This window comes from Amia ocellicauda, chromosome 3 (genome assembly GCF_036373705.1).
Source record: "Amia ocellicauda isolate fAmiCal2 chromosome 3, fAmiCal2.hap1, whole genome shotgun sequence".
NCBI lineage: Eukaryota > Metazoa > Chordata > Actinopteri > Amiiformes > Amiidae > Amia > Amia ocellicauda.
The window spans coordinates 1476821-1497576 of NC_089852.1; the positions used below are offsets into that span (position 1 = coordinate 1476821).

The 20756-nt window shown below is 49.1% G+C and overlaps 1 long non-coding RNA gene across 1 annotated transcript in view; it reads left to right on the plus strand.

Moving 5' to 3' along the window:
* The first annotated feature begins 9976 nt into the window (after nucleotides 1–9976).
* LOC136747252 (uncharacterized) overlaps nucleotides 9977–20756 on the plus strand; it is a 49437-nt gene continuing 38657 nt past the window's right edge. The window contains exons 1-2 of the long non-coding RNA XR_010816453.1: nucleotides 9977–10056; nucleotides 14305–14417. This is a non-coding gene — a long non-coding RNA (uncharacterized LOC136747252). The remainder of the gene's footprint in view (nucleotides 10057–14304; nucleotides 14418–20756) is intronic.

A 20756-nucleotide genomic window follows, 5' to 3' on the forward strand; every position in this document is an offset into this window, starting at 1 on the left:
AACACACAACACACAGCCCTGCTCTCACTGTCACAACACACACAACACACAACACACACAGCCCTGCTCTCACTGTCACAGCACACACAACACACACAGCCCTGCTCTCACTGTCACAGCACACAACACACAACACACAACACACACAGCCCTGCTCTCACTGTCACAGCACACAACACACAACACACACAGCCCTGCTCTCACTGTCACAACACACACAGCCCTGCTCTCACTGTCACAACACACAACACACACAGCCCTGCTCTCACTGTCACAGCACACACAACACACAACACACACAACACACAACACACACAGCCCTGCTCTCACTGTCACAACACACACGACACACAACACACACAGCCCTGCTCTCACTGTCACAACACACACGACACACAACACACACAGCCCTGCTCTCACTGTCACAGCACACACAACACACACAGCCCTGCTCTCACTGTCACAACACACACGACACACAACACACACAGCCCTGCTCTCACTGTCACAACACACAACACACACAGCCCTGCTCTCATTGTCACAGCACACACAACACACAACACACACAGCCCTGCTCTCACTGTCAACACACACGACACACGACACACACAGCCCTGCTCTCACTGTCACAACACACACGACACACAACACACACAGCCCTGCTCTCACTGTCACAGCACACAACACACAACACACACAGCCTGCTCTCACTGTCACAGCACACAACACACAACACACACAGCCCTGCTCTCACTGTCACAGCACACACAACACACAACACACACAACACACTACACACACAGCCCTGCTCTCACTGTCACAACACACAACACACACAGCCCTGCTCTCACTGTCACAACACACACGACACACAACACACACAGCCCTGCTCTCACTGTCACAACACACACGACACACAACACACACAGCCCTGCTCTCACTGTCACAGCACACACAACACACACAGCCCTGCTCTCACTGTCACAGCACACACAACACACACAGCCCTGCTCTCACTGTCACAGCACACACAACACACAACACACAGCCCTGCTCTCACTGACACAGCACACACAACACACACAGCTCTGCTCTCACTGTCACAGCACACACAACACACAACACACACAGCCCTGCTCTCACTGTCACAACACACAACACACAGCCCTGCTCTCACTGTCACAACACACACAACACACAACACACACAGCCCTGCTCTCACTGTCACAACACACACAACACACAACACACAGCCCTGCTCTCACTGTCACAACACACACGACACACAACACACACAGCCCTGCTCTCACTGTCACAGCACACACAACACACAGCCCTGCTCTCACTGTCACAACACACAACACACAACACACACAGCCCTGCTCTCACTGTCACAACACACACAGCCCTGCTCTCACTGTCACAACACACACAGCCCTGCTCTCACTGTCACAACACACAACACACACAGCCCTGCTCTCACTGTCACAACACACAACACACACAGCCCTGCTCTCACTGTCACAGCACACACGACACACAACACACACAGCCCTGCTCTCACTGTCACGACACACAACACACACAGCCCTGCTCTCACTGTCACAACACACACGACACACAACACACACAGCCCTGCTCTCACTGTCACAGCACACAACACACAACACACACAGCCTGCTCTCACTGTCACGACACACAACACACAACACACACAGCCCTGCTCTCACTGTCACAACACACAACACACACAGCCCTGCTCTCACTGTCACAGCACACACAACACACAACACACACAACACACTACACACACAGCCCTGCTCTCACTGTCACAACACACAACACACACAGCCCTGCTCTCACTGTCACAACACACACGACACACAACACACACAGCCCTGCTCTCACTGTCACAACACACACGACACACAACACACACAGCCCTGCTCTCACTGTCACAACACACACGACACACAACACACAGCCCTGCTCTCACTGTCACAACACACACGACACACAACACACACAGCCCTGCTCTCACTGTCACAGCACACACAACACACACAGCCCTGCTCTCACTGTCACAACACACACGACACACAACACACACAGCCCTGCTCTCACTGTCACAACACACACGACACACAACACACACAGCCCTGCTCTCACTGTCACAACACACAACACACACATCACTAAAACAGCACCGTGTGTCTAAGATGCTTCACACTCCTGTTCTTATCACCCTGACCACAACTGCTGTCACTGTTGCCGCCCCCCAGTGCAGGACAGTGCGGTCTCAGTTACAGGGCTTGGGGGGGGAGTTCATGAGAAGACACACAACTCAGCGACAGAGCAGAGGGAGACAGACAGGTCTGCGAGTACTGGGACAGCCCCCCCTTCCCTGTTTCGAGCCGCCTCTATCTGCCCCGCTCACATTTCACTAATGGCTGGTGTGTAGCGTGTGTGTGCCGGTGGGGGGGTCTGTCTGAGACGCGGGGGTCAGTGCCGTCTCCTCCTCTCCTGATGGTGATCTGTACCTGGGCAGCAGGTGTCTCTGTGCTGGTGTTACCTGTGTGCCAGGTGTGTGTCGACACTGCTGCCGTGATGTGCCTCACAAGCACCAGACCATGCAGAGGGTGTGTAGCGATCCTGTATGTAATAGGAGCGTGAGTGTGTATGTACATGTGTGTTTGTGAGGGTCTGTGAGTGTGTGTTTGCATGTTCAGAGGGGGGGTGCACATCAGCCCATTAGAGACCCGTATCAGGCCCCCGATCACAGGAAATCCGAGTGAGCCATTAGGCAGAGCCGCGGTGACACACAGGAGCGAGGAAGCGAGGGACGGAGAGAGGCAGGTGGCGGGGGACAGTGCTGGAATTGTTCACAGACTGACAGCCCTTTTAGCCTTATCTCCCACAGTTACTCTCATTTGGTTTCTTTCTCCAGTTTCCTCTCTCCCTCTTCTCCCTTCCATCTCTTTTCTGTCTCTCCTTTGCTTTCTGCAGCTTGCCCCCCCCTTTATTCAATTCTCTCTCTCTCATGACACCTGGAGTCTGTCCCTTTTTCATGGTCTTTTCTTACATCCATTTACCCCCCTGCTTTGTCTGTCTCTCTGATCTCCTCCTCTTTTTCTCATCCTTTTTCTGCTTCTGCCTCTTGTACCTACACCCACCCCCCCCACTCTAAAACAAAAGAAGATTTGATTTTATGTATGAGCTAATAATAATAATAATAATAATAATAATAATAATAATAATAATATTGCTAATAGCGTACACCCACAGTGCTCGGATCAGAGACGGGCTGGAGGAGAGAGGAGAGGAGCGAGGGATGATACAGAGTAGTTGTGCATCTGGGCCCAGATTTCTTGTTTTGTTTTTCGGCAGACTGTCTTGGGTGACGGGTTCGAGGCACTGCTTCTGCATCCGGCTGCTTTCGTCTGAGTGACGTCCAGGGCGACGCGTCGATACTATTTGAAAACACTTTCGTATACGATGAGAATATATATGTGTGTGTGTGTCTGTATATACTTTGTATATGATGTACATATATATATGAAAAAAGCTCCTAGAATTGAGTGACATGGGCCCTTTAGATTGTAGAGGCCTATTAATGAGATAAGGCTTATCTCCCCGTGTCGGTGGAATACGGACTTTGATGGGCGCCAACATTGCAGTTCATATAATTTTGATTGATAAGCTAAAATGAGAGTGGGAGAGGGGGTGGGGGAGAGAGAGACAGAGACAGTGAGAAGGGGAAAGAAGAGAAGGGAGGAAGAGGGGAGGGAGAGCAGTAAGGGGAGACTGAAAAAGTGCATTTGCAGACAAAAATTGAAAAAATCTGTAAATCCTCCCCATGTAATAAAATAACTTCAAGATTTAATCCATCCGCTCCACTGACTGCCCCCCAAATACACACAATCTCTGCACACCAGCGATATAATCCTGTGCCAGCAAACACTCGCACACACCCATGCACAAACACACATCTGCAGCACATAAATACACGCAAATACACACACAGACACACGTGGTACACGCACGCACACAGGTACACACATATATACATATGCAAAGACACACATTCTCCCTCTCGATCCTCTCCCTCTCCCACTCTCTGCCTCTCTGTCCTCATCTTCTCTCCCTCTCCCTCTCTCTCTCTCTCGCTCGCTCCCTCTCTCTGCCTGCACTCCAGTGTCGATATGGATCTGTGCCTCGGCCTGCCTTCGTTCCTGCCTCGAGTGCTGAGGTGTTCTCAGAGTGTTAATCCTGCGTGTCTTTGCTCCGAGCTCCGCCACGCCGTCCTTATAATTACATCTGTGTGCAATAGGAGGGGAGAGGGTCTGGGGGGTTGTGTGTGTCTGTGTCTGTGGGGTGGGGGGGCGATGGGGGCGACGGTGTAATCCCATCTTAGAGGGGAGAGTTAATTAAGAGATAGGCCAGGAGGAACAGAGGCTGGTGCCCCCCCAGACTGATGGTGTCTCTCGGACTGGGGCAGCATGGGAACGTAGTAAGCGGGCGGGATCTCCAGTCACCACAGGAAGCCCCTGGCATGCAGGCCTTTCATCTCTTTTTTCACCCTCGCTCTCCCCGTGTCAGGGCTGGGGGACCGGCTGACCCAGCGTTCGTAGTGCTGCCATATATTTCTACACACACCCTGACAGCCGACCCGCACCTCCGAGCAACAGCACTGTCGCCGAGCCAGGGAGAGATGGAGAGAGACGTTGTGAACGAGAGCAGAGCGGACAGAAAGAGGCAGAGCAGCGAGAAGAGCCAGAAGGAAGGACGGAGGAGGGAGGCTGATAATTGACAAGCCGACGGAATAATAATTATAGAATAATAAATAAATAAAATAAGAACAGAACAGAAAAGTGATTAAAAAGAGTAATTAGTGCCCAGGCTACAGATAACCGACCGAATTGTTAATTACAGTGATTTAAACTCCAGGGGATGGAGTTCGTCTACTAAGAGGCCGCATTCTCTCTCTCTCTCTCTTTCTCTCTTCCCCCCCTCTGTCTTTCACATCTCCTCATCTCCACACACCTTGCTGTGATCCCTCTCTGCCGGGGTGGGGGGGTCCACTCCACTCTGTGCTGCGTGTTGCTGTGGTCCCTGGTACCTGGAGCTTTATTACAGGACAGGTATGATAATGATTACAGCCGCAGCTGCCACCCCAACAACACTGCTCTCGCCTCGGATTGCTCTTTTTGGTGGCATACGATATTTTATTCACATGGTATGTTTTGCTCTTGTATGACACTTTTTTGTCGTTTGGGATATTTCTTGATCCCATTTGACACTTTGTGGCTGTCCCTAACCCCACCCTGTCTGTCTTTTCCTTATTGGGCTGATATTTGCATATTATAAAGGGGTTATGATGTAACAATTAGTGTGGCCCATGCCCCATTTCCACGGCATGACCAGGTCAGCTGCAGGAGCAATACTCTCGATCAGTGCGTTCTACCTCTCTCTCTCTCTCTCTCTCTCTCTCTCTCTCTCTCTCTCTCTATCTATCTCTCTCTATCTCTCTCTCTCTCTCTCTCTCTCTCTCTCTCTCTCTCTCTCTCTCTCTCTCTCTCTCTTGCACTCCCTCCTGCCTGTGAATGTAATTAACTGTGATGAAAGTGAGGATTTTTAATTAACGCAAGACAGGGCAAGACACTTTCTTCCTTTCTCTCTCTCTCTCTCTCTCTCTCTCTCTCTCTCTTTTATCATTTCCTCATTCTTATCATCTGTTCTATTAATGCAATATTATATACATATATTTAATACCAACACAGGCGATGGTTCAATACATAAATAAATTACATTGTTACACAGAATGGAGAGTGAAAGTGAACATGTGGCGATGATTTCTGTATAATAATAATAATAAAGACCAAGAAATAGGAGAAGAATGTGCGTGAGATACAGGAGAGAGAAAATAAGTGAAAGAAGCAGAGAGACACGGAGAGATAAATTGAGAGAGAAGTGGTAGAGGAGGTAAAAGTGACTGATAGAGAAAGAGAGCGAGAAAGAGAACGGGGGGTGCTGTTATCAGTAGTAGGTCTGCACTCTGTAGCGCAACAAAACACGGGGCTTAATAATGTTAATAACAATATTGCTGCTCTCTGCTGTGCTGTGCTGTAGTGTTGTGTTGTGTTGTGTTGTGTTGTGCTATAGTGTGTTGTGTTGTGCTGTGCTGTAGTGTTGTGTTGTGTTGTGCTATAGTGTGTTGTGTTGTGCTGTGCTGTAGTGTGTTGTGCTGTGTTGTGTTGTGCTGTAGTGTGTTGTGTTGTGCTGTGCTGTAGTGTGTTGTGTTGTGCTGTGCTGTAGTGTGTTGTGTTGTGTTGTGCTATAGTGTGTTGTGTTGTGTTGTGCTGTAGTGTGTTGTGTTGTGCTGTAGTGTGTTGTGTTGTGCTGTAGTGTGTTGTGCTGTGCTATAGTGTGTTGTGTTGTGTTGTGTTGTGCTGTAGTGTGTTGTGTTCTGTTGTGCTGTAGTGTGTTGTGTTGTGTTGTGCTGTGCTGTAGTGTGTTGTGTTGTGTTGTGTTGTGCTGTAGTGTGTTGTGTTGTGCTGTAGTGTGTTGTGTTGTGTTGTGTTGTGTTGTGTTGTGCTATACTGTGTTGTGCTGTAGTGTGTTGTGTTGTGTTGTGCTGTAGTGTATTCTGTTGTGTTGTGTTGTGTTGTGCTGTAGTGTGTTCTGTTGTGTTGTGTTGTGTTGTGCTGTAGTGTGTTCTGTTGTGTTGTGCTGTAGTGTGTTCTGTTGTGTTGTGTTGTGTTGTGCTGTAGTGTGTTCTGTTGTGTTGTGTTGTGCTGTAGTGTGTTGTGTTGTGCTGTAGTGTGTTGTGTTGTGCTATACTGTAGTGTGTTGTGCTGTGCTGTAGTGTGTTGTGTTGTGTTGTGCTGTGCTGTAGTGTGTTGTGTTGTGCTATACTGTGTTGTGCTGTAGTGTGTTGTGTTGTGTTGTGCTGTAGTGTGTTCTGTTGTGTTGTGTTGTGTTGTGTTGTGCTGTGTTGTGTTGTGCTGTAGTGTGTTGTGTTGTACTGTAGTGTGTTGTGTTGTGCTGTAGTGTGTTCTGTTGTGTTGTGTTGTGCTGTGCTGTGTTGTGTTGTGCTGTAGTGTGTTGTGTTGTGCTGTAGTGTGTTGTGTTGTGTTGTGCTGTAGTGTGCTGTGTTGTGTTGTGCTGTGCTGTGCTGTAGTGTGTTCTGTTGTGTTGTGTTGTGCTGTAGTGTGTTGTGTTGTGTTGTGTTGTGCTTGTTGTGCTGTAGTGTGTTGTGTTGTGTTGTGCTGTAGTGTGTTGTGCTGTGCTGTAGTGTGTTGGGTTGTGTTGTGCTGTAGTGTGTTGTGCTGTGCTGTAGTGTGTTGTGTTGTGTTGTGCTGTGCTGTAGTGTGTTGGGTTGTGTTGTGCTGTAGTGTGTTGTGTTGTGTTGTGCTGTGCTGTAGTGTGTTGTGTTGTGCTATACTGTGTTGTGCTGTAGTGTGTTGTGTTGTGTTGTGCTGTAGTGTGTTCTGTTGTGTTGTGTTGTGTTGTGCTGTAGTGTGTTCTGTTGTGTTGTGTTGTGTTGTGTTGTGCTGTAGTGTGTTGTGTTGTGCTGTGTTGTGCTGTAGTGTGTTGTGTTGTGTTGTGCTGTAGTGTGTTGTGCTGTGCTGTAGTGTGTTGTGTTGTGTTGTGCTGTGCTGTAGTGTGTTGTGTTGTGTTGTGCTGTAGTGTGTTCTGTTGTGTTGTGCTGTAGTGTGTTCTGTTGTGTTGTGTTGTGTTGTGTTGTAGTGTGTTCTGTTGTGTTGTGTTGTGCTGTAGTGTGTTGTGTTGTGCTGTAGTGTGTTGTGTTGTGCTATACTGTAGTGTGTTGTGCTGTGCTGTAGTGTGTTGTGTTGTGTTGTGCTGTGCTGTAGTGTGTTGTGTTGTGCTATACTGTGTTGTGCTGTAGTGTGTTGTGTTGTGTTGTGCTGTAGTGTGTTCTGTTGTGTTGTGTTGTGTTGTGTTGTGCTGTGTTGTGTTGTGCTGTAGTGTGTTGTGTTGTACTGTAGTGTGTTGTGTTGTGCTGTAGTGTGTTCTGTTGTGTTGTGTTGTGCTGTGCTGTGTTGTGTTGTGCTGTAGTGTGTTGTGTTGTGCTGTAGTGTGTTGTGTTGTGTTGTGCTGTAGTGTGCTGTGTTGTGTTGTGCTGTGCTGTGCTGTAGTGTGTTCTGTTGTGTTGTGTTGTGCTGTAGTGTGTTGTGTTGTGTTGTGTTGTGCTTGTTGTGCTGTAGTGTGTTGTGTTGTGTTGTGCTGTAGTGTGTTGTGCTGTGCTGTAGTGTGTTGGGTTGTGTTGTGCTGTAGTGTGTTGTGCTGTGCTGTAGTGTGTTGTGTTGTGTTGTGCTGTGCTGTAGTGTGTTGGGTTGTGTTGTGCTGTAGTGTGTTGTGTTGTGTTGTGCTGTGCTGTAGTGTGTTGTGTTGTGCTATACTGTGTTGTGCTGTAGTGTGTTGTGTTGTGTTGTGCTGTAGTGTGTTCTGTTGTGTTGTGTTGTGTTGTGCTGTAGTGTGTTCTGTTGTGTTGTGTTGTGTTGTGTTGTGCTGTAGTGTGTTGTGTTGTGCTGTGTTGTGCTGTAGTGTGTTGTGTTGTGTTGTGCTGTAGTGTGTTGTGCTGTGCTGTAGTGTGTTGTGTTGTGTTGTGCTGTGCTGTAGTGTGTTGTGTTGTGCTATACTGTGTTGTGCTGTAGTGTGTTGTGTTGTGTTGTGCTGTAGTGTGTTCTGTTGTGTTGTGCTGTAGTGTGTTCTGTTGTGTTGTGTTGTGTTGTGCTGTAGTGTGTTCTGTTGTGTTGTGTTGTGTTGTGTTGTGTTGTGCTGTAGTGTGTTGTGTTGTGCTGTGTTGTGCTGTAGTGTGTTGTGTTGTGTTGTGCTGTGTTGTGTTGTGTTGTGCTGTGCTGTAGTGTGTTGTGTTGTGCTGTGCTGTGCTGTGCTGTGCTGTGCTGTCCTCGGTCCCTCTGACTAAACACGTGTCTGGATATGGAAACGTCCGTCCGGAGCAGCAGCGTCCGTTGTGCGGGGAACCCAAGAGGCTGCGGCGCGGCTTCCATAGAACAGGAGATTCTTGCAAGGTCGATGGGGAGGACGCTCTGCTGGTTCTGCTCCCTCTCTGTCAAGCATTGCCTATGAAGAACTTTACAAAAAAATCTATTTTGAATTGTCTCAGGTTTCGTTCCTGAGGGGAGAGCAGAGCGGAAGGATAGGGAAGGGGGAGGAAAAATAGAGAGATGGGAGACAGGAGAGGAGGAGAGGAGATGTGAGAGAATGGGACAAGGGAGAAAGAGAGAAGAGCAGGACAGGGGAGAGAAGAGAGATGAAAGGGGGATCAGGGAGAGAAGAGGGGATAAGGAGAGGGTGGCAGCAGGGAAGTGTGAAGGAGAGGTGAAAGGGTGTGGGAGGTGGAGGTGGGGGGTCAGGGCAGTGTAAATCATGTGTACAGCGGGGGCTCTGGGTTCGGTGCTGGGGGGTGAGATGATCACTGCGATAGAGACTGGTCTGAGCGCCGTAAACAACCCCCTGACACCTCACCCATCACCGGGCGATGGGCCTGCTGCGCTCCTGATAAACACACCTTCTGGGGGGTGCTAGGTGTGTGTGTGGGGGGGGAGGCGGCGAGGCACAGCCTTGCATCATCGGGACACATCTACCCTGAGCTTTAGCACAGTGTTATTTATCACTGCTGCTCACAACTGCACTGCTGGTCTGTGCGAGAGTGTGAGGGAGTGAGTGTTTGGGTGTGAGAGTCTGGGTGTAAGAGTCCTGTGTATGTTCCTGAGTGAATGTGTGAAAGAGTGCACTAGAGTGAGTGTACTAAGAGTGTGTCAGTCATTGTGAGTTGTGTATGTGACAGTATGCACATGTCTATAATATGCGCCCCAATAAACAACGAAATAAGAACGGTGATCAAATGAACTGGAATAACTATATTGTGTTGCACTGCGCATGTGTATGACTTCAACACGTGTTGTGACATAAACGCACGAACGCACGTGACTCCGACCTTCCGCGTAACTGGCGCAGAGACTGCTGGGAGAGTGACGTCACGGCACGTACGACAGTTGCTCGCAGGTAAGATGTCGATAATACTTTTTAAATAAACATTGAGAACGGAATATATATATATATATATATATATATATATATATATATAACTTAAACACAAGTAAATCACATGAGTAAAACTACAGCCTGTTGCACTGTGTGACGGTGACGTTTTCACACACGATGTGTCAGATGTGTTGGCATCGTATCTCTCAGGCGCCATTTTAACACAAAGTTGCACAATAAATCCGTTAATGAAACCGTGTTGTTTTCTGTTGGGAAAAGTGTGCTGTGTGTTAATAATAATAATAATAATAATAATAATAATAATAATAATATTACAGCCCTATTCGTGTAATAACGGCTTTCCACACAGACACTGGCGCTAAGGTTTGTATTGAAGACGGAAGAATTACAATATCGTATTAATAGCCCTGGGGTAGAAAAAACATGTATTATTATTATTATTATTATTATTATTATTATTATTATTATTAGCTTCCTCCCGTCCAATAATCAATTAGCCTCTGAGGCAGGTACTAATTAAAGGGTATAATTATATTCTCCATTAATTGGGAACCGTCGCCGCATTGCATTTCTGTGAGTATTAAACACGTGTTACGAGTGACGTACACGCAAGCATGCCCGCATTACACTGACGCAATATTCATCTTGCATTACTACTATTATTATTGTTACATATTTTTACATACATATACAAACATATACATATATTTGTATAGTGCGCTTCGATGTGTAGTGATAAACACAACACAAATAAATCAAACATAAAAATACAATAAAATAATCCAACATAAAATAATCCATCAATACATAAATAGTAATCAGCTAATAAATCAACATAAATTGCAGTTCAAGCCTGTTTGCACTGCTTGAGAGAGAGATCACAGGTAATTAAACTTTTTTAAACTATGGTCTGATGTCATAGTTAATCGTAATAATAATTCTCACAACACAAAACCCAAAACAGACCTTTGCTAACAAATAAGCCGCAGAGGTTTTGAAAGAAAAACAACGAAAAAGTTGGAAAGGGAAAAAAAAAAGAGAAAAAGCAACCCCCCAAAAAAAGCGAATGACCCTTCAGGCGGCCCATTGTTCCCTCATCACTCAGTCGTTTGCATATCTCTCCTGGCTTATTATACAAAATAAGAGCACATTAATGCTAATGCTCCCGGCAGCCAATAAAGCCATATTGATATCCTGTTACTCTCACCCCCCCTCCGGCTCGGGCTTTGTTTAACCTGCCTGTCTTTTGGCATCTTCTAGCCCTGTCATCGTTTTCCTGCCCCCCCCCACACACACACACCAGCCCCCTGAACACTAACATACTTTTCTTCTAGGACTGCAGCAAAGAAAAAATGTACATATATATAATAAATAAATGTGTGCCTATAGAGGCGGGGTAATGGATGGGCAGAAGGAAACGCCACTCAGCCTGAGAGCTGTCTTGGCAGCGGCGGGGGAGAGAGGTCAAAGGTCAGGGATTGTGCCACCTTGAGAAAGTGTGACCTCCCTCCCACACGCTGACACACAAGCGCCCTCCCCCTCCCTGCTTTCTCCGCGCCTCTTTCTGGGCAGCGGAGTCCTTGACAGCTTGAGATAGGGGCTTTTTATGATGATTATTAGTTTCTTGTGTTTTATTTTTGAGTGTGCTGATGGCTGGGGTTGGGGGTAGGAGGAGAGGTGGAGGTAGAGGGGGAGGGGGCCGGGGCTGGGGGGTGGGATTGCACAGACTTGAGATACTGCATTCTCTGTGTGTCACCCGAGTATCTCCGCGTCTGTTACCTCTGCAGCTGCGAGGCAGAGATTTCGCCAGGTTTTGACAACCCGCTCCGCCGGGGTGTCACAGCGCTGGGAGACGCGGTATTTCTTCTTTTTCTCCTCTGCCGCTCTCTCTCCAGGAGAGCGCTCTGTCAGGCTCTCTCTATTCATCCTGTCGGCCTCCTGTCTTTTCTCTTTCTTTCTGTCTCCTCCCTGCTTTGCCTTGTAATCTTTTTCGCTTGTTCTATTAATTCTTTTTTTTTTTTCTTTCTGTCTTCCTCTCTGTCTTTGATGGCTGCGACAGCTCGATGGGCCGTTCTGAAAAGTTTGCTGCGGCTCCGTGGACGAGCGCGGTGGGAACTTGAGTCTCAACTTGTGTGGTCGAGCGGGAGCCCGCTGCCGCTGTGCTGCCTGGCTCGCAGATCTGGTGGCTGAATGGGGGGGGGGGGGTTCAGGTGTAATTTCAGAATTAGGGACTGGATATGCTTTGGTGTCACAGTGTCACGGTCCAGGGTGCGGTATAGGCCTCAGCACAGCAGTGTCACTAGCAAGGACCCGCTTCAGTTAAGATTAGTGCTGTGATGTCACTGTGAGCTCAGTGGGAGGCAAACGCAGGACACACTGTGGCCCCAGAGGGCCGGTGGGGGCCTCTACCACACGCAGACTGCGGGGCAGAACGTGGACGGGCCTTTTGCTGCAGATCGCTAACGGGATTTTTACAAAGATGATTCTCGTAAAACCTCGCCCAGTGACGGCGACCTCCCTCCCATGCGCACACACATGCAGACACACAAACACACACTCACTCACGCATACTCACCCTCTCCCCTCTGGCCTCTCCGCTCAAGTTAAAAATTAGTTACACGGTTATGATCCCAAAAAGTGTGTCTTTATGTGTGTGTGTGTGTGTGTATGAGAGAGAGTGTGCTGATTTTCTGCATTGCAGCAACTGAGCTTTGTGAGAGAAAAATTGACATTAGTGCCAGTGTCTTAAAAGCTGCCCCTGCCTGTTTGGCTCTAGGCGCGGTGCAGTTGCAGGCGCTGGCAGTGAGGAGCTGGGCTGTGTTGAGTCCAGTGTGTGTCAGCAAGAAAACCTGCCAGGTGATCGTAGCCTGGGGAGACCGTTGTCTGGGCAGGAAGGGGCAGTGTGTGTGTGTGTGTCTCTCTGTGTGTCTCTGTGTGTGAGTGTGTGTGTGTGTGAGCGTGTGTGCGTGTGTGTGAGTGCGTGAGTGTGTGTGTGTGTCTCTTGTGTCTCTGTATGTGTGTGAGTACGTGTGTGTGTGAGTGTGTGTCTGGGTGTGTCTCTGTGTGTCTCTATGTGTGTGTGTGTGTGTGTCTGTGCGTGTGTGTGGTATTAAAGAGTACCACCCAGGCACAAACTCAGCCCTCCCCCAGTCTCACCTCCCCCCCAAAATCCAAATCCAGGTCACATTTCTGTCCTGTTTGTTTGTGTATTATTTATTTATTTTTTATTTTACATTATTTTAATTACAATGGTAATCCCGTTTAGTTGTTTGTGTCTTTATTTATTTTGAAATCATGCTGTCTGACGTCTTGCCTCCACAATGGAGATCTGGACAATGCTGTCAAGATACGCCAAATTAATTCTGACAGCTACGGCACAGGCTAAAGGGATTACATTTTATTACACCGTGCACCCCTCTCTTCTTTTCTCTCTCTCGCTCTCGCTCGTCTCCTCTCTTCTCTTCTTTCCCTTCTCCTCGGGCGGTAGAAAACAGACTTACCTTACCGTCTGCTGTTCCTCTTCCTGTTCCATGACCCGTCTCTCTAGGGCTCAGGAGATAATTGTACACAAAACGCGATTAGTAACACGATACCTTTTATTGGCCGTGTAAAAAAATAAAATAAAAAGAGATGTTGCTAATTTGTCATAGACATGTTTCCCCCCTTGGGCGGCCTGCTGAATAAACTGCTTATACTGTTGACGCACACACGGCCCTGCACTGCCTGCCTCGGGGGGGCTCTGGGAAACAGGCACGACACACTGGAGCTCCCCCTGTACCTGAGAGAGAGAGGAACAGAATAAAAAATAAATCGGGGAGAATTATGCATCTTGCAGACAGAGAGGGGGAGGGAGCGGGGGGGAAGAAGAGAGAAACACGGAAAGGAAGGATGAAAGAGGGAGGGAAATAAACCCAGGCGAACTTACGCCACACAATGAGTCATTATTAATGTCACGCAAGACACATTATTAACAAGCTCTATTCTAGTGATACATGGCCTAGAAACAGTGGAAATATCGATCCTGGCAGAGCAGACACAGCTGTCTGTCCGTCTGTCCTCTGTCTCTCTGTCTGTCTGTCCTCTGTCTGTCCTCTGTGTCTCTGACTGTCTCTGTGTCTGTCCTCTGTGTCTCTGTCTGTCTGTCTTTGAGACCCAGTCAGTGTCATAATCCACGATTAACTTGGTATAATCTGTAAACCAGACAAGTAATGGCAGCTCTAATTATGATAATGATGTTGTGTTGCGCAGGTGACCTGGAGGTCAGTGTTGTACTGAGCCCCGGAGGGAGAGCGAGCGATGGACGGACAGATAGACACATGGGGCCTTTGGGACAGGTGGACAGACTGGGAGCAGGAGATCAGGTACTGATCCAGCGAGCCAGGCCTTTACTACTCTCTCTCTCTCTCTCTCTCTGAATATGTATGTGTGTATATATATGAATACAAACACACGCATGGTATACATAACAAGAGATACAAACAATTCCCAGTATATTTCGGTGTTAAAATGGATGAATCTGTCACAGTTGGCCTTGTTCAGTGTGACATCGGCCTCAAGGGCAGAGGGGTGTGTGTGAGGGAGTGGTGGGGGTGACAGAGGGCCGCTCCGTGGGGGTCCCTCTGGCCTGGCAGGGAGGGGGCCAGGGAGGAGACCACTCTCACTGAGCAATTAATATGTCGTCATTAAAACACTTAGCCTCGGTGCTGCCGATCGGCTCCCCGGCCGATGTTCAAAGGCAGCGGCTCTGCGGAGGGCAGCGTCGCTTAGTTGTGGTTTGGCTGCCGTGACTCTGGGGGGTGCACTGGAGACTGTTGTGGCGTTTGAGTGTAAAGATGATGGGGCGGGGGGTGCTTGTGGCTTTGCTGGGGCTGTGAGTGGGTCATGTGAAAAAAATAAATAACCGACCGGTCCCGGAAGCAGGGGCTGTGGCCGTCTGACCTCCTGACCTCTGTGGGGACGGTGTCGGGCTACGGGGCAGCAATTAGGGTCGGTCTCTTCAGAGATGCCACTAATTGGGTCGTTTACTAATGTCCTCTATTTCTTTAATTCTCAGTGAGGGGGAAAAGGAGGGGTGCGGGGACAATAAAAGTTTGTTTTCCTGTCAGGTTTAGTTCTTTCAGTTTTGTTCCCAGGCACTGGATATATATATATATGTGTGTGTGTGTGTGAGAAAGAGAGAGTGAGTCAGTCAGCCAGTTCCCATGGCCTTCAAAGTGTAGCTCTTTTAGGAGCAGTGCGTTTTGCTGCCTTCACCCCGTTATATTTATCTCGGAGATGGAGACGGGTGGTTCCTCGACAGCGAGGTACAAAAATACACAAATACATAATAATCACACAGAGGGACAACGAGATGTCGATGCAACACGTGAGACATCGCCGTGGGTTTCCTCGTCCTGTGCTGTGCCTCATGCTCGCGTTACATCTTAGATAAACAGTTGACGTTTGAATGCGAAAGCAACCGGGTTCATCCAGTTAAGTCGATTAGTGCAAATTTGCACAAGTAACCTAATTTTTAGAGAAAACAAATGCAGGAATGTTAATGCAGCACAATGGCGGCGGAGTTCCGGGCCGGGTTCGTCAAATGGAGTGTGACTAATGGGAACACTAATGGCCTCTTAGAGACGTCCCCCCCATCTCTCTCCCTCACCCTCTCTCTGTCTTACCCTCTCTCTCTCTCTCTCTCTCTCTCTCTCTCTCTCCCTCCCTTTTACTCTCTCTCTTTCTTCTTCGGGGTGTGGAGGCAGGGCTGTGCACTGAGATCTGAGCTCTTGTTGCGATGTGGTGGTGGTGTGTGTGTTCGGTGCACCACAGGGCCTGGCTCATGCCGTCACTGGTCAGGTCACTCCTCGCTGCTCTGTCCCCTCGCTCCTCTGTCCCATCGCTGCTCTGTCCCCTCGCTGCTCTATCCCCTCCTAATTTCAGCTTGTTTACTGACTAGTGTGGCCCCTGACACAGAGACTGTTGTGGTCCCAACTGGCCATCCCTTGCATTCAACTAGCAGGGCGATTTGACAATGACTGACTTTCAATGTGCGTCTCCGTCTGTGTGTGTGTGCGTGTGCGTGTGCGTGTATATATATACATGTATAAACAATAACTGTCAGATCTATTTAAAAGCCCCTACAGTCCTGACTTGGCCAGGCTTTTAAAAGGCGGCCTGATTGACAGTGGCTCAGGCAGCTGTGACACTTGGGTTTGATGTGCCGGTGTTTATGAATGTGCAACCCCTAAAAACTTTGCTCATGAAAACAGTGGCTCCGCTCCCATCAGATAGGAGCCCCTAGCTGGAGACACGCTCCCTCTGTGGCTGACATGGAGGGGGGAGAGAGAGAGAGAGAGAGAGAGAGAGAGAGAGAGAGAGAGAGAGAGAGACACACACACACACACACACAGTGTCCTGCAGCAGCACACAGTGCTCAAGTGCAGTGCATTATGGGACACTATAATCGGGGGGGGGGGCATGGGGCAGTAGGAGGTGGAGACGATGAGCTCTTGGTTCAGACACGGTCATGGTGGTTTCTGACGTTAAACCTATAACCTCAAACCCATCAACACACACAGGGGCTGCCCAGGGCCAGGCTGGGGCTCTTGAGTACGCTGATCCCGACCGGTGTCTCTGGGGCCGAGGCAGCGAGTGTTTCAGCAGATTAAATATATTCAGATATGGTTGATAAATGAATCTGGTCTCCATTAAACCCGTCACCTGGTGTCCGGAGGGCACTGTTTTTGACGAAGGACTCAGAGAAGCTGTGCATGTGTATGTGTGTGTCACAGTGGAAGTGTGTGTTGAGGCCGTGGAGCAGTGTCCCTCAGACCTGCCCTCTGACCCTCAGTGTCCCCCAACCCTGCTACTGCCAGTGTGTCCCAGCTCCCAGGGGCCTTGCTGGGACAAGAGGAGGAGATCTGTCCTGCGTTTATGCTCTCAGGCTATTGTGTTGTGTCTGTCTCCTGGCCTGTCTTCTCCCCCGTTGGCTCTCTTGCGTTGTTTCCTGCGCCGTAACGAAGATGTCTGTCTTCCCAGCAGCCCGGTCTTGCCTCCGACATCCTGCGCTGTTTAAACCGCTAACTCGCTGGCTGGGGGGGTGCGGAGCCTGCACTGATGCTGGCACATCTGATGTGTCTGAGAGTATATGTCTCTTCGATATGTGTTTTTATGATGTGGCTGTTAGAGTGTGTATATGTGCATGTGTTTGTGCGTGTACTTGTACATGATGGTGTGTGTGTGTGAATAAAGCTATATTGGTGTGTGTGTGTCTGTGCCTGAAAGATCCCTCTTCTCAGCGGCCCTTTCTGAGCACCTGTGTTAAACATCAGTCTCCTCTTTCGTTTTGCTGAACAGTGTCATATTAACACAGGCCTGGAAACCCATTAGAGCCGGGTCCCTCCGCACCGAGCCACATTCCTGCACTCTCTTGTGTCCCGCTGGGCCACGACCCACGGTTTGTCTTCTAAAAACAGTCACTTTGACGCATGGCGCTCTGGATCGTGGGACTCTGTAAGTAAATCAGTCAATAAGTTGCACAGGTCCGTCAATATTAAGTAAACCGGCACACAATTAAATGAATACATAAATCTGTTCTCTGTTTGCCCTCCTGCCTCTCATTGATTCCTCCGGCTTCACTCTGACTCAGGCCTGGATACGCAGTCAACGCACAGTCAACCGGCACAGAAATGCATCACTACAGGAACGCACAGCGCAACGTGCTGCTCCACACCGCGCTCGGGAACAGAGAATCTCTGTTTAATTAATCCGGTGGATAAGCAAACGGCTGCATTAATCAATAGAGCAAACGGACACCATGAAAGAGCTCTGTTTGTCAGCAGCAGAGAGAGGGAGAGGGAGGGAGTGATTGAGGGAGAGGGAGGACTCTCGGTACTCCCATCTCGACTGCCCAGACCACTCCTGAATTCACTGTATGTGTGAAGCCTGAGAGATTTGTTGCACAGGTGGTGTTTGGGGTGGATGGAGGGATGAAACGTAATGAATGCTGGAAGTTAGAGGATTAAGGCCCATATCTGAGTGTGTGGTGGCCGGGATTAGGGTCAGCCCTTCAGAGCGGGGCTCTGCTGTGACACTGATGTTGTGTAGAAGAGCTTCTGTTGGGGGGCAGGGGGGCACCTATGAGTGTGTGTGTGTGTGTGGATGGAGGGGGATGACTATTCTGCATGAGGTCACCCAAAATTGATTTTCCTTTATCTTGTCTGTCTTTCCCTGTTTACATTTTTCAAGATCACACATCTGTCCTCCAATGCGACAGGCCCTGACCTCCAACTGGAGGGAGGACACACACAGACAGACAGACACACACACACACACACACACACACACACACACACACACACACACTTGTGCACACACTTAAACACACTTGCGTTGCGTGCGCACACACTTGTACTTGTACAAAAATCCCCACTTGCATCCTTACCACTGAAGAATTATAAGAAGAAAGTTTTTCATTTTTTTGTTCCTCCTCCCATCCAACTTCTCTTTCAATTTGTTTTTGTACATTTATTTATTTATTCCCAATTAGCGCAATGCGTTGTGTTTTTGAAGATTGTCTGAGCCTCGGCGAGGCAGAGCTCCCAGATCAACTCCCTCTATCTTTCAACACCCCCCCTTCCGTTCCCCTTCTCCCGTTCTGCGTTGTGTCAAGAGAAAAGCGCCCGGTACGAAACTGATTTCCCAGCGCCTCAGACGTGTTCTCCCCTCCCCCTCTGTTCTTCCACTGTGCAGAGGGAAGGCGCTCGGTGCAAAACTGATTTCTCAGTGCCTCAGCCCCGCTGCCTGCCTTAAACCACAGTCCCGGCCCTTTGAAGTGCTGCATGGAAGATGGAGATTCCTTGCATGTTAAATTCTTGCTCGCCTGCAGCGTATCCATTACACAAGTTTAAAGAATGCCGAGGAGTTGGGAAGTCTCTCTTCACAACCCGTTTCTCTGTGTTTTGAACTCGGGCAGTCACGAGCCGTATAATCTCTAAATTGCCCCTCTTTCTTCTGGATGTTTCACTCGCAACTGCAGCGTTTGATGTACAATTATTTTGTTCATTACAAGTTAATTTTATTGTTATAGTTTGCAAATGTTTCCCGAGGTCATAATGTTAAAAGTTTAGGGAGGAAAAAAAAAAGGAAAAAAGATTTGAATTTCTTTTTCTTTTCTTTTTTTTTCTGGCACAGTTAAGATGTTTCATTACATTTTTTATTATTATAGCTTGTGTTTGCGCAATCATTTGTAAAGAGAGAGGAGCGAGAGAGATAGGTGTGGAGCTGTGGGGCCCCTGTGTGTGTGTGTGTGTGTTCAGATTTGCCCCCTGTGTGTGTGTGTGTTCAGACTGGGCCCCTGTGTGTGTGTGTGTGTGTGTCCAGGCTGGGCCCCTGTGTGTGTGTGTGTGTGTGTTCAGACTGGCTCCCTGTGTGTGTGTGTGTGTGTGTGTTCAGATTTGCCCCCTGTGTGTGTGTGTGTGTTCAGACTGGCCCCCTGTCTGTGTTTGTATGTGTGTGTGTCCAGACTGGGCCCCTGTGTGTGTGTGTGTTCAGACTGGCTCCCTGTGTGTGTTCAGATTTGCCCCCTGTGTGTGTGTGTGTGTTCAGACTGGCCCCCTGTCTGTTTGTGTGTGTGTGTGTCCAGACTGGGCCCCTGTGTGTGTGTGTGTGTGTGTCCAGGCTGGGCCCCTGTGTGTGTGTGTGTGTGTGTGTGTGTGTGTTCAGATTTGCCCCCTGTGTGTGTGTGTGTGTGTTCAGACTGGCCCCCTGTCTGTGTTTGTATGTGTGTGTGTCCAGACTGGGCCCCTGTGTGTGTGTGTGTTCAGACTGGCTCCCTGTGTGTGTTCAGATTTGCCCCCTGTGTGTGTGTGTGTGTTCAGACTGGCCCCCTGTCTGTGTTTGTGTGTGTGTGTGTCCAGACTGGGCCCCTGTGTGTGTGTGTGTGTCCAGGCTGGGCCCCTGTGTGTGTGTGTGTGTGTGTGTCCAGGCTGGGCCCCTGTGTGTGTGTGTGTTCAGACTGGGCCCCTGTGTGTGTGTGTGTGTGTGTGTCCAGGCTGGGCCCCTGTGTGTGTGTGTGTGTGTGTTCAGACTGGCTCCCTGTGTGTGTGTGTGTGTGTGTGTGTGTGTGTTCAGATTTGCCCCCTGTGTGTGTGTGTGTGTTCAGACTGGCCCCCTGTCTGTGTTTGTATGTGTGTGTGTCCAGACTGGGCCCCTGTGTGTGTGTGTGTTCAGACTGGCTCCCTGTGTGTGTTCAGTTTTGCCCCCTGTGTGTGTGTGTGTGTGTGTTCAGACTGGCCCCCTGTCTGTTTGTGTGTGTGTGTGTCCAGACTGGGCCCCTGTGTGTGTGTGTGTGTGTGTCCAGGCTGGGCCCCTGTGTGTGTGTGTGTGTGTGTGTGTTCAGACTGGCTCCCTGTGTGTGTGTGTGTGTTCAGACTGGCCCCCTGTCTGTGTTTGTATGTGTGTGTGTCCAGACTGGGCCCCTGTGTGTGTGTGTGTTCAGACTGGCTCCCTGTGTGTGTTCAGATTTGCCCCCTGTGTGTGTGTGTGTGTTCAGACTGGCCCCCTGTCTGTGTTTGTGTGTGTGTGTGTCCAGACTGGGCCCCTGTGTGTGTGTGTGTGTCCAGGCTGGGCCCATGTGTGTGTGTGTGTGTGTGTGTGTGTCCAGGCTGGGCCCCTGTGTGTGTGTGTGTGTGTGTGTGTGTCCAGGCTGGGCCCCTGTG